The following is a 9,180-nucleotide window of genomic DNA, read 5'->3' as shown; positions in this document are numbered from 1 at the left end:
CACCCGCTGCCTCCACCTACAGGAAGCCCGTCTGGCCTGGAGCCCAGGTGCACTCAGAACTGTGGGGCTGGGGACAGTCAAGCGTCTCCGATGCCCAGGGAGGCTAAGCAAGTAGCCAGAGGAGACCCGGGTGCGTTCGTGGGGCAGCCTGAGGGACCACCTGGGTGAGCCACGCTGGCTGAGCCTTATCTGTGACGTCCGTCCACATGTCCCTGCTGCCATTGGCTGCCCTGGGCTACCCAGACCCAACGGGGTCTCCCGCAGGAGTCCTCTCTGGGGCAGCGCCCTGAGGGCTAAGGGCCAATAAGACTGTGAGGACACTTTGTGGAGTGGCAGGGGCCCTGGGGACAGGAAGCCCTTGGCCCCACAGCGGGGGGGGGGGGGGGGGGGAATGTCATAAGACACCACTCATCTAAAAGCAAACGTTTTCCTGACCTCACCTGATGAGCTGGCCAGGCTGAGGGGCACCTGCTGGACCTCGGACACCCGCAGACGTGCACGCTCAGCCCCAGCCTCCCCTGGGGACCAGAGCCCCCGCCCGGCAAACAGGCATCCAGTCCTTCCTCCAGCAGGTGGTCTGTGTCCACAAGGCCAGCGCTCATGACCACGTGAGGAATGAATGAATGAGCCTTGGAGGGGGCAGCCCCGTGTACCCGTGGGGGGGGAGGGAGGGTCGGCTGTGCGTTTGCGCACGAGAACGGCGCGCCTCCCCCACCGCCCTGGGCGCCAGCTGCAGCCGCCATCCCCTCCTCCACCTCAGGGCCCCTAATTTATGCCATGAGGGGGGCCATCCGCTCACTTGTTCCCCGCCTGGCAGCGGCTTTGTCCCCAGGCGGATTCCCAACAGCCGCCTTTGGGAAGAAAGGGCCCTTCTCTGGCCGGCAGTGAGGTCACCAGGAGGGGCCGGACGCGCACAAAGGCCATGCCCACCCCCCCCACCCCCCACCCCCCCACCCCCCACCGGCAGCTGCCTCTTTGTCCCCAGCTCTCAGCCTAGAAGAGCCCCCCAGCTCAGGATAGGCCGGGCCTGGGCCTCCTTGGAAAGTAGACGGAGTGGGGGAGGGGACGGGAGCGGGCCCCTTCCCTGGCTTCGCTCCTGAAGGGTGACAGCAGCAGTTGGGGTGCAGCACCCCCCCTCCCAAATGCCATGCTGGGCCCAGGGCAGCTGGAGGGGTCTCGGCTTAGTGGGGGGGGGGGGTCTGTGTCTAGCTGTCCCCCAGGCAGGCAGGCGAGCTCCCTTCAGGAGTAGGGGTTGCAGGAAGGTGAGAGGGAGCCTGAGGTGTTAGGAGGCAGCCTCGAGGGGGCAGGCAGCCGGTCCCCTGGCCTGGGGGTGCGTGGTCACGGGGAGAGGCTCAGGGCAAGGCTCCTTGCACTCAGCCGCCAAACCCAGCTTCTCTCCGGATCGCGTGACGCCTGGCCCGTGCGTGTGTGTATCTGCTGTGTGTACACACACGGGAGTGGGGTGGGGGGAGAGGGCCCGGCGGCCCGAGGGTCTCTCCAGGCTGAGAGAGGAGGCGGGGGAGCCCTGGGGGGAGGGGGCCCACGGCGCAGAAGGCACTGGATGGGGGAGTCGCGTGGGCAGAGGCCCGGTGGCCTGACCCAGGAGCTCAGTGAGGGCCGCGGGGCGGGGGCCAGCCACGTGGACCTCCGTCCCCAGCCTGCTGAGTCCGTCCGCTCCCCACCCCCCCAGGGCCAGCTGGTGGCACTTGGGCCCAGAGCTCCTTAGCAGTCTCTCCGCGGAGGGAGGAAGTGGAGCCTGAAGGGCAACACAAAAGCCCTCGTCTTGTCCCAGACAAACAGAGGCCAGGCTGGACGCTGGGGACGGCCGCTGGGGGCCCGCGGCCCTGCCAGAAGTGCCTGCAAGCACAGCCAGCCCTGGCCAGGCTGGGCTGCAGGCGGGGGTGCCGAGCCTGAGGGCTGGGGAACAGAGCAGACGGCAATGGACTGGGGTCCCACCAACAGCTCGAAGAGCTGCCCAGGACCCCTGAAATTCCTGCATCAAGATCGTGGGGGACCGGCCAGGAAGCAGGACCGGAGGAGGCAGAGGCCGGGAGGGGGTGGCAGGGAGGGCGTTGCAGGAACCGAGCCAGTGGGCCTGGGTCCCGGAGGGCGCCTGGGGCGGGCACAGGGCAGGCACTCTACCCCGAGGGCCCAGGCGGCCAGCGCACCTTCACGTCCTGGGGGGGCACAGAGCTGGGGGATGGGGGGGCCTGGGCCTCCAGTCCCCACCTCTCCCTCCGCGACGGCCCGGCCCCGTTGCCTAGTGCCGGGAGTGTCCATTGTGCCTGTAGCTTAGCAACAGGCCCCGGTCACCCCAGCCGCCCCCGCCCCGCAGCCCGCAGCCCGCATTCCTTGGCGGCCTGAGTCTCCGAGTCCGCAGGCCTCTTCTGTGCATCTAGCAGCTCAGAGCCCTGGCCCACGCACCTAGCATCCTGGGAGCCTAAGGCTGCTGGTGCGGGCAGCCGGGGTGCCACCGACCGCCATGTGCCAGCTACCTGCTCTGAGGGTGCCTCTGAAACCACGTTCACTCCTCACCTCAGTCGCCGGTTCAGTCCCATTTAGAGCCTCTTTCTCGAAAATGCTATGATAGTGGCCAAGAGCGGCTGTCTAGGGCCGGGCAGGGGAGATGAGGGGATGGGCTCACACAGGACTCCTGGATCGGGACAGTTACATGGGCGCCATCCATCACATGTCAATTACGCTGCAATGAAACGGGTTTCTGGGCTATTTTCTGGGGGACAAGGTCAGTGGGGCGGGGGCAGGGCTGAGGGAGGGTGTGGAAGGAGGAAACAGGGTGGTCTTCTGGAGTTGGGAGCTGTGGGACACAGCCTTCCCCAGGGCAGGAAGCAAGGGCCCTCCCTCCCTCTGTGCTGGGGCCACTCGCAAGGCCCACTCTCCACCACAGCAAACCCACTCCTGGGTCTGTGGCCTTGGATCCATGCGAGGAGCAGAGAGTGGATGGCTCACTGTGGCCCTGCCAGGGACGGGCCACCTGCCTCTCCCACCTGCCCCGCAGCGTGTGACCCACTGCCCCCTGCCCCAATGCTGGAAAACCCTAGAGAAACACCAGGGCCCTGACTTCAGAGGAGGCTGAGGGAAGTAAGTCTGGGGCACCTGCAAAGACAGGAACTTCTTCCTGCTGCCTGGAGAGTCTAGAGCAAAGAAATGGTTGAAACGGCCTGGGGCACTTTTTTCCTTTTAAAAAATGTATTATGGAAAATGTCAAGGGCACCTGGGTGGCTCAGTCGGTTGAGCATCTGACTCTTGATTTTGGCTCAGGTCACGATCCCAGAGTTGGTGAGATCAAGCTCTGCATCGGGCTCTGGGCTGAAAGCATGGAGCCTGCTCAGGATTCTCTCTCTCTCTCTCTCTCTCTCTCTCTCTCTCTCTCTCTCAATAAACAAACAAACAAACAAATAAATAAACTTAAAAAAAAAAAGAGGGGCACCTGGGTGGCTCAGTCTGTTAAGCATCCAACTTCAGCTCAGGTCATGATCTCACGGTCTGTGGGTTCGAGCCCCGCGTCGGGCTCTGTGCTGACAGCTGGGAGCCTGGAGCCTGCTTTGGTTTCTGTGTCTCCTTCTCTCTCTGTTCCTCCCCTGCTCACGCTCTGTCTCTCTCTCAAAAATAAATATAAGAAAATGCAAAGCCTTCCACGTCCAAGGAGTATGGGGCTTCCTCTCCCCCAGCCTCCACTCCGTTGGCCCAGGGCCACCTCCCGCTACCATTAGCACACCTAAAAAACGTGTCATTCCTTAAGCCCACGAAATAAGTGCTCAGGCTTCAGTTTCCCAAATGTCTCATTTTGTAAAATAAAACCTCTGGTTCGTTCGTGTCAGGACTCGAAGGGGTCCGCGTGCGCTGCCTCTCCCAGCTCGCCGGCGAGATGAGCCTCCAGAGACACAGGGATCTCAAGAGAAGGGTTTGGGGACGACACGAGAGTTCCGAGCAGGAGCAGGCTGAGGCAAAATGAAGCTCTGACTGACACCAGCGCGGCCTGGAGGAGTGAATCCATGGTGCTGGAAGCCTCCACGGACTTGACCTTGCTGCTCAAGTAATCGGGATGCGTTTGCGCCGTTTCAAGAAATAAAAGAAGGAAGAAAGTTCGAGAGTTGTCGGTGTCTCTGCAGTGATCACTGAGCCCCATGCCCCCAGCTTCCGAATGCCGCAGGCCTGGGGTGGGGCCAGGGAAGAGCATTTCCACGGAGGCCCCAGGCGATGCTGATACGGCTGGTCCAAGGGCCGGCCTCAGCTCCGGGGAGATTTCCTGGACACACCCGCGGCCCAAACTCAGGAATGTTTTGCCACGGGAACTGCCTTGTGGGTTTGGAAGGACGGCCTGGCCAGCAGAGAGGACCGAGGCCTGGCCGTGGAAGGTCACTTCTGCCTTCTGGGGGAGGGCAGCTTGGCAGAACTCATTCTGGGCGGACACATCCTGATTTTGCTACAGAGACAGGAAGTCAGGAGGGGGTGCCGACCTTTGGGTCCTGGCAAAGTAAAGGCCACTCAAGCATCTCCCTAAATGTCTGGAGTTCAGACAACCCCGTCCACCTCCTGTCCCAGGACACAGTGATTTCTGTCTCTCACTGGGGTGCCAGACCTAGGGTCCACGCTTGGCTGTGGGGACAGGCTGGGAGGGACTTGAGGGCTGAGACTCAGAGGGTCCCCCTGTGCCTAGTGCTTGGTGACTGGCGCACGCACGGAGCATTTGTGGGCACGTGGGGAGGACTTGAGGACATGAGGGGCAAAAGGGCTGTGTACTATTTTGGGCTCAAGTTGGGGGGCAAGGGGCTGCTGAAGAGAGAAGCCTGAGGGCTTGGAGAGACACGAGCCCCAGGATCCCCCCACCGCTGCCTCTATCCTCCACGGAAGGAAAGAGGGCCCCAGAGAGAGAAAGAGGGAGACTCGGGAGGTAAAGGGCAAGGGCGGCCAGAGCGCAGGCAGGAGGGCACGGCTGGCGGCTGAGAGGTGGGGACGGCGCAGGTCGGGGGAGGGGTGGAGGCGGGGCGGGGAGAGTGGAGGGATGTAGGGCCAACTCGTTACCGGACCCTCCTCCCCTCCTGGCCCCTCTGCTTCTTCTAAAAATGTGCCCACACCCGGCCGACCCTCTTTGAAGGGACAGATGTCAGGGAGAAAGCTGATTACTGTCAAAGGCTGGAGGCTGCGACCGGAGCTCTCGGTGAGCATGACCCAATTCTGAGCTATTCTCAGCCTGGTGGGAGCCGAGCTATTCCCTCCCGCCGCCGCCGCCGCCGCCGCCGCCGCTCCCGAGGCAGCCTGACTTTGAAATGCCCTCCTCCCTCCGAGGGGCGAGGCGGGGAGGGCAGGCGAGGAGGCCGGCAGAGACCCACGGTCCCACGCCCTGCCCTGCCCCCCACCCCGCCCCTGCCACGCAGTCCCGCCACCCGAACCGCAGGGCCCCCCTGTCCGCCCCGACCAGAGGGCAGGCCGTGTGATGCAGGGCTCGGGAAGGGCCCGCCCGCCCCCCTCCCTGCACGCAGGCCAGGCCGCAGCCCCAGAGGGAGCGGAGAAGCGGGGGGCCGGGCTGAGTTGACATCAGCTGGCCCCGCACGTGAACAGGCCTGGCTGAGGTCGGCCAAGAGCAAACACACCGCAGATCTGAGGGCGAAAGGGACTGCTGCTGGCAGCCTCTGCGGCCATGGGGGGATAGGTATTTGTTATGTAGCACGCCTGCGTGACAGCTGATTGACCATGCACGTACCTCAAAGGCCGTGAGGTCACCCAAAGTGCTCCTTCCCCCCACTCCCACCCCGCTGGCCTGACGTTCCTGCGGTTCTCGGTTTTATTACACAACCGTGAGCACAGCGGGCGGATGAGCTGGGTTTTCCAGAGAAGTCTCAGTGTCGAATCTTCTCTCCCATTATCCTGAGAGACTAGCCAAGTGCCCCTGAAGCAAAAAGCTATTCGAGGACCTCAAACACCAAAGAACATTCTCAGACCCAGAGTGGCCCCAAGATTCTGGCATTGGAATCTGAGACGGAGACTGACGGCTTCCCGGAGGCGGTGGCAGCAGTGGCTCTCACCAGCGATGACAATCACAGATGTTCTGGGTGCCCGGAGGGCTCAGCCAGAAGAGCGTGCGACTCTCGATCTTGGGGTCAGGAGTTTGAGCCCCACGATGGGCGTAGGGATTATTTCACAAACACCCCTCTAACTTACAACAATCCAAAACGTCGTACGAGCACCAACTGGGCAAACGCCAACTGGATATTTCAATCCCATGGCAGCTCCTCCCCACTCCCACCCCCAGGCAGGCACTGTGTGTGTCCTCCTCTCTGCCAGGAGGGAAGGGACTGTCACCACGGCGCCCAGAGGGAGGATGTGAAGCAGGTGGGCCCAGAGCCCGAGCCCCCCAGTGCAGGGCCCAGTGGAGTCTGGCCTCCCTAAGAATCAAGTCCAAATATCCTTGTCCGTCGGCGACTGCAGGGGGCCGCCTCCTGGCAAGGCCTTCCTGATGGTCCCAACCCTCCGTCCCCCCTACACACCACGGGTTGAACCCCCTTCCCTTGCTTTGCTTCCACTTCGTGGCTCTCACCTGCGCCGTTGGTGCCTGGTTCCCGGGAGCCCCGCAGGGGCAGGCAGGGCTGCCCGAACGTCTGGTTCCCGGCGCCGGGAGGGCGTGACCCGTAGCAGGGGCTTGGTCTGCACTTGCCGGACTGGCGGACACACCCCGCGAGGCTGGCCAAGAGGGCAGAGTTCTGAGGACTGGGCAACATTAGCCTCCACCTGCACATCCCTCCTGGGGCATCAGGGGCCAAGACCCCCAGCAGGGAGGCCCCTGGGGACCCTCCCACCTGAGGCCCCACCAGGAGGCAGGGACACCCCCAGCCTGGCCTGTGAGCCCAACAGCACTGTGTCTGGGCGGCCAGCCTGTGCGCACAGCAGCCTTGCAAACAGGGCAGGCGGCTACCAGTCTCAGAGGTGGGGACACTGCCCTCTACAACTCATCAAGCTGCCCTCTCCCAGGCCTGCCCGTGGGATTCCTGTCTGAGGCCTGTACACTCCCACCTGGAAGGACCCTTGCTCACCCTCCTCCAGTTTCCACCAGCCCTTCCACACCTCGCACAGCGGTCCCCTCCTTCTGAGGAGCCTTCCAGGATTCCAGTGGAAATTTCTCTCCCCTTTGGCCTCTGTGGTTACAATCCAAGGGACCACACAGGGCGGGAGAGCGTCTAGGAGTCCCCGGTCAGCATGCAGAAGCTTGGCGGCCTGGGCCCCAGAGAGTCTCACTTCCTCTGGGCCTCAGCTTCTCCGCCTAGGCAGTGAGCTAGAGCCGGGTAGGGACAGCATCATCTCTCCGGCCTGGGGTCCCACACAGCCTGTCTGCCTGCCTTCAGCAACAGGTTGGAGAGGGAGGGGGGCCTATGTCCCTAGAAGACAGACCAGGTAACGGAGGCAGACAAGGCTGGGGGGGGGGGAGGTGGCGTGAGGGGGGCAGGTGCGGGGCAGTCCCCCTGCTGTCCTATCCTCATGGAGCAAACAACCCTTCCTCATCACTTTGCTAGACAGGGTGTGGCCCCCAGCAGCCTGGCATCCATTATGTCACCTGCTGCCCACCCAAAATCCCACCCTGGGCCCCCAACCCACCCCGGCCCAGGGGCTTCTGGTGGAGGGGGTGAGCCCCTCAGAGGCAGGCGAGGGCGAAGCACAGCGAGGGCTGAAGAGGGCAAGGCCCAGGGGGCTTCCTGGGGGAAGGGTGCCATCTTGGACTGTGACCCTCGGAGCAAGTGGGCCAGGGTCTCCAGGTGTTGGAGGGCTCGGATGCCCGAGGGGGGCAGCAGGGGAGGCAGTCAGACGTGCGACATCTTCGCATCTCGGGTGGCGGCAGGGCGGGTATAGGAACTTCCAGGAAAAACTGAGGGTCAGAGCGAGTGTCTGGGGCTGGGCGGGGGACGTCCCCGTGAATCCTTGCCCTGTGACCAGCCCCGTGCTGCTGACTCGCAGAGGTGGCTGTCACCAACCTGCTGACCGGCCACTCATCACGGGCCCTGGCCCTGCCTCTGGACACTGGGCTCCCCTTCTGCAGAACTGGGCCATCACTTGGCTTTGGCTCCTTTGCCAGGAGACACGGGAGCAGAGAATGGTTCCCCAGGATGCTCCTGCCTGAGGCTGAGGCTGGGGCTGGGCGGCACTGAGACACATTTTGAGTGCGGTCTTTAAGGGTGCAGAGGAGTTCACCGGGGGCTCAGGGCCACACGGGGCTCCAGACTGAGGCTGAATTGGGCCCAGAGGGCTACCTGGGGCAAGGCTGATGCCTGGAGGCCCGGTAGGGTCACAGGGGCTTGGCGGCACAGATGAGGGGCCAGAGGGCCACCCAGACTTGAGAGCTGCCCTGTGCCTGGTGTGCCCGTGGGGAGGGGTGCAGGTCTCCTGACCCCAGTCCTCTGGCATCCCCAGGCCCAGTGACAAACCAGGGCCGTGGTCTAGATCGCCATCCTCAGCCCCATCTGGGAAGTGGAGCTCGCCGAGGCGGGCCATGCCCTGTGCCAGACCTCCTGCAGGCCTCTCTCTCAAAGGCCAGGGGAAGGCACAGGTCCTCCTCTGTCCCCGAAGCTAAGCATCCGCTCAGAGGTCAGGCCAGGTCCCGGGAGGCAGGAGAAGGCTGGGCCAGTGGTCCCAGGGCCCCAAGGAAATCTGGTGGGGCTCAGGTCCTGCCAGGAGGTTGGGAGGAAGAGGGAGCCCCGCCCTGTGACGCTTCCCCCAGGAGACCAGCCCCCCAGTAGGCCCACCTCCTTTGGCATCTTCCCACGGACTCGGGCCTGGAGGGTCTTTCTCGAGCTCTAGACCCTTCAGAAAGCATAAGAGACAGACCGTGCTGTGAATGGAGGGTCCAGTGCTCTGGGACGGAAGGATGGAAGGACAGACGGACGGACGGACGGACATACACACACACACACACACAGGCAGACCCTCTCCCCCCTCCCCCACTAGGACAAGTGGCCCTTTCTGCAGCTGAGTGGGGGTGGCCACACACTCGCCCCTTTGTCCATCATGTCCCAGGCTGTTGTCCTGGAGTCCAGAGCCCCTGTCCAGACGCCCCGCCCTGGGACAGGGAGAGGAAGGAGCAGACCCAGGGCTGTGTGTGGGGAGGCCCAGCCCGGAGGCTGGTGTCAGGAATGAGGGTCTGACTCGAGCGGCACCAAACAGACCAGGTGCACG

The 9,180-nt window shown here is 63.7% G+C and overlaps 1 long non-coding RNA gene across 1 annotated transcript; it reads left to right on the top strand.

Annotated features, from left to right (window-relative positions):
• Nucleotides 1-402: 402 nt before the first annotated feature.
• LOC111560930 lies at nt 403-4,111 on the top strand. Its single transcript, XR_002743309.2, has 2 exons — nt 403-608; nt 3,840-4,111. It is a non-coding gene; the product is annotated as an uncharacterized LOC111560930 (long non-coding RNA).
• Nucleotides 4,112-9,180: the final 5,069 nt, after the last annotated feature.

The sequence above is a fragment of the Felis catus genome, chromosome B3, assembly GCF_018350175.1.
Source record: "Felis catus isolate Fca126 chromosome B3, F.catus_Fca126_mat1.0, whole genome shotgun sequence".
NCBI classification, from domain to species: Eukaryota; Metazoa; Chordata; class Mammalia; order Carnivora; family Felidae; genus Felis; species Felis catus.
Note: the sequence above shows the minus strand (reverse complement) of the source record. Positions and strands in the feature narration are given on the sequence as shown.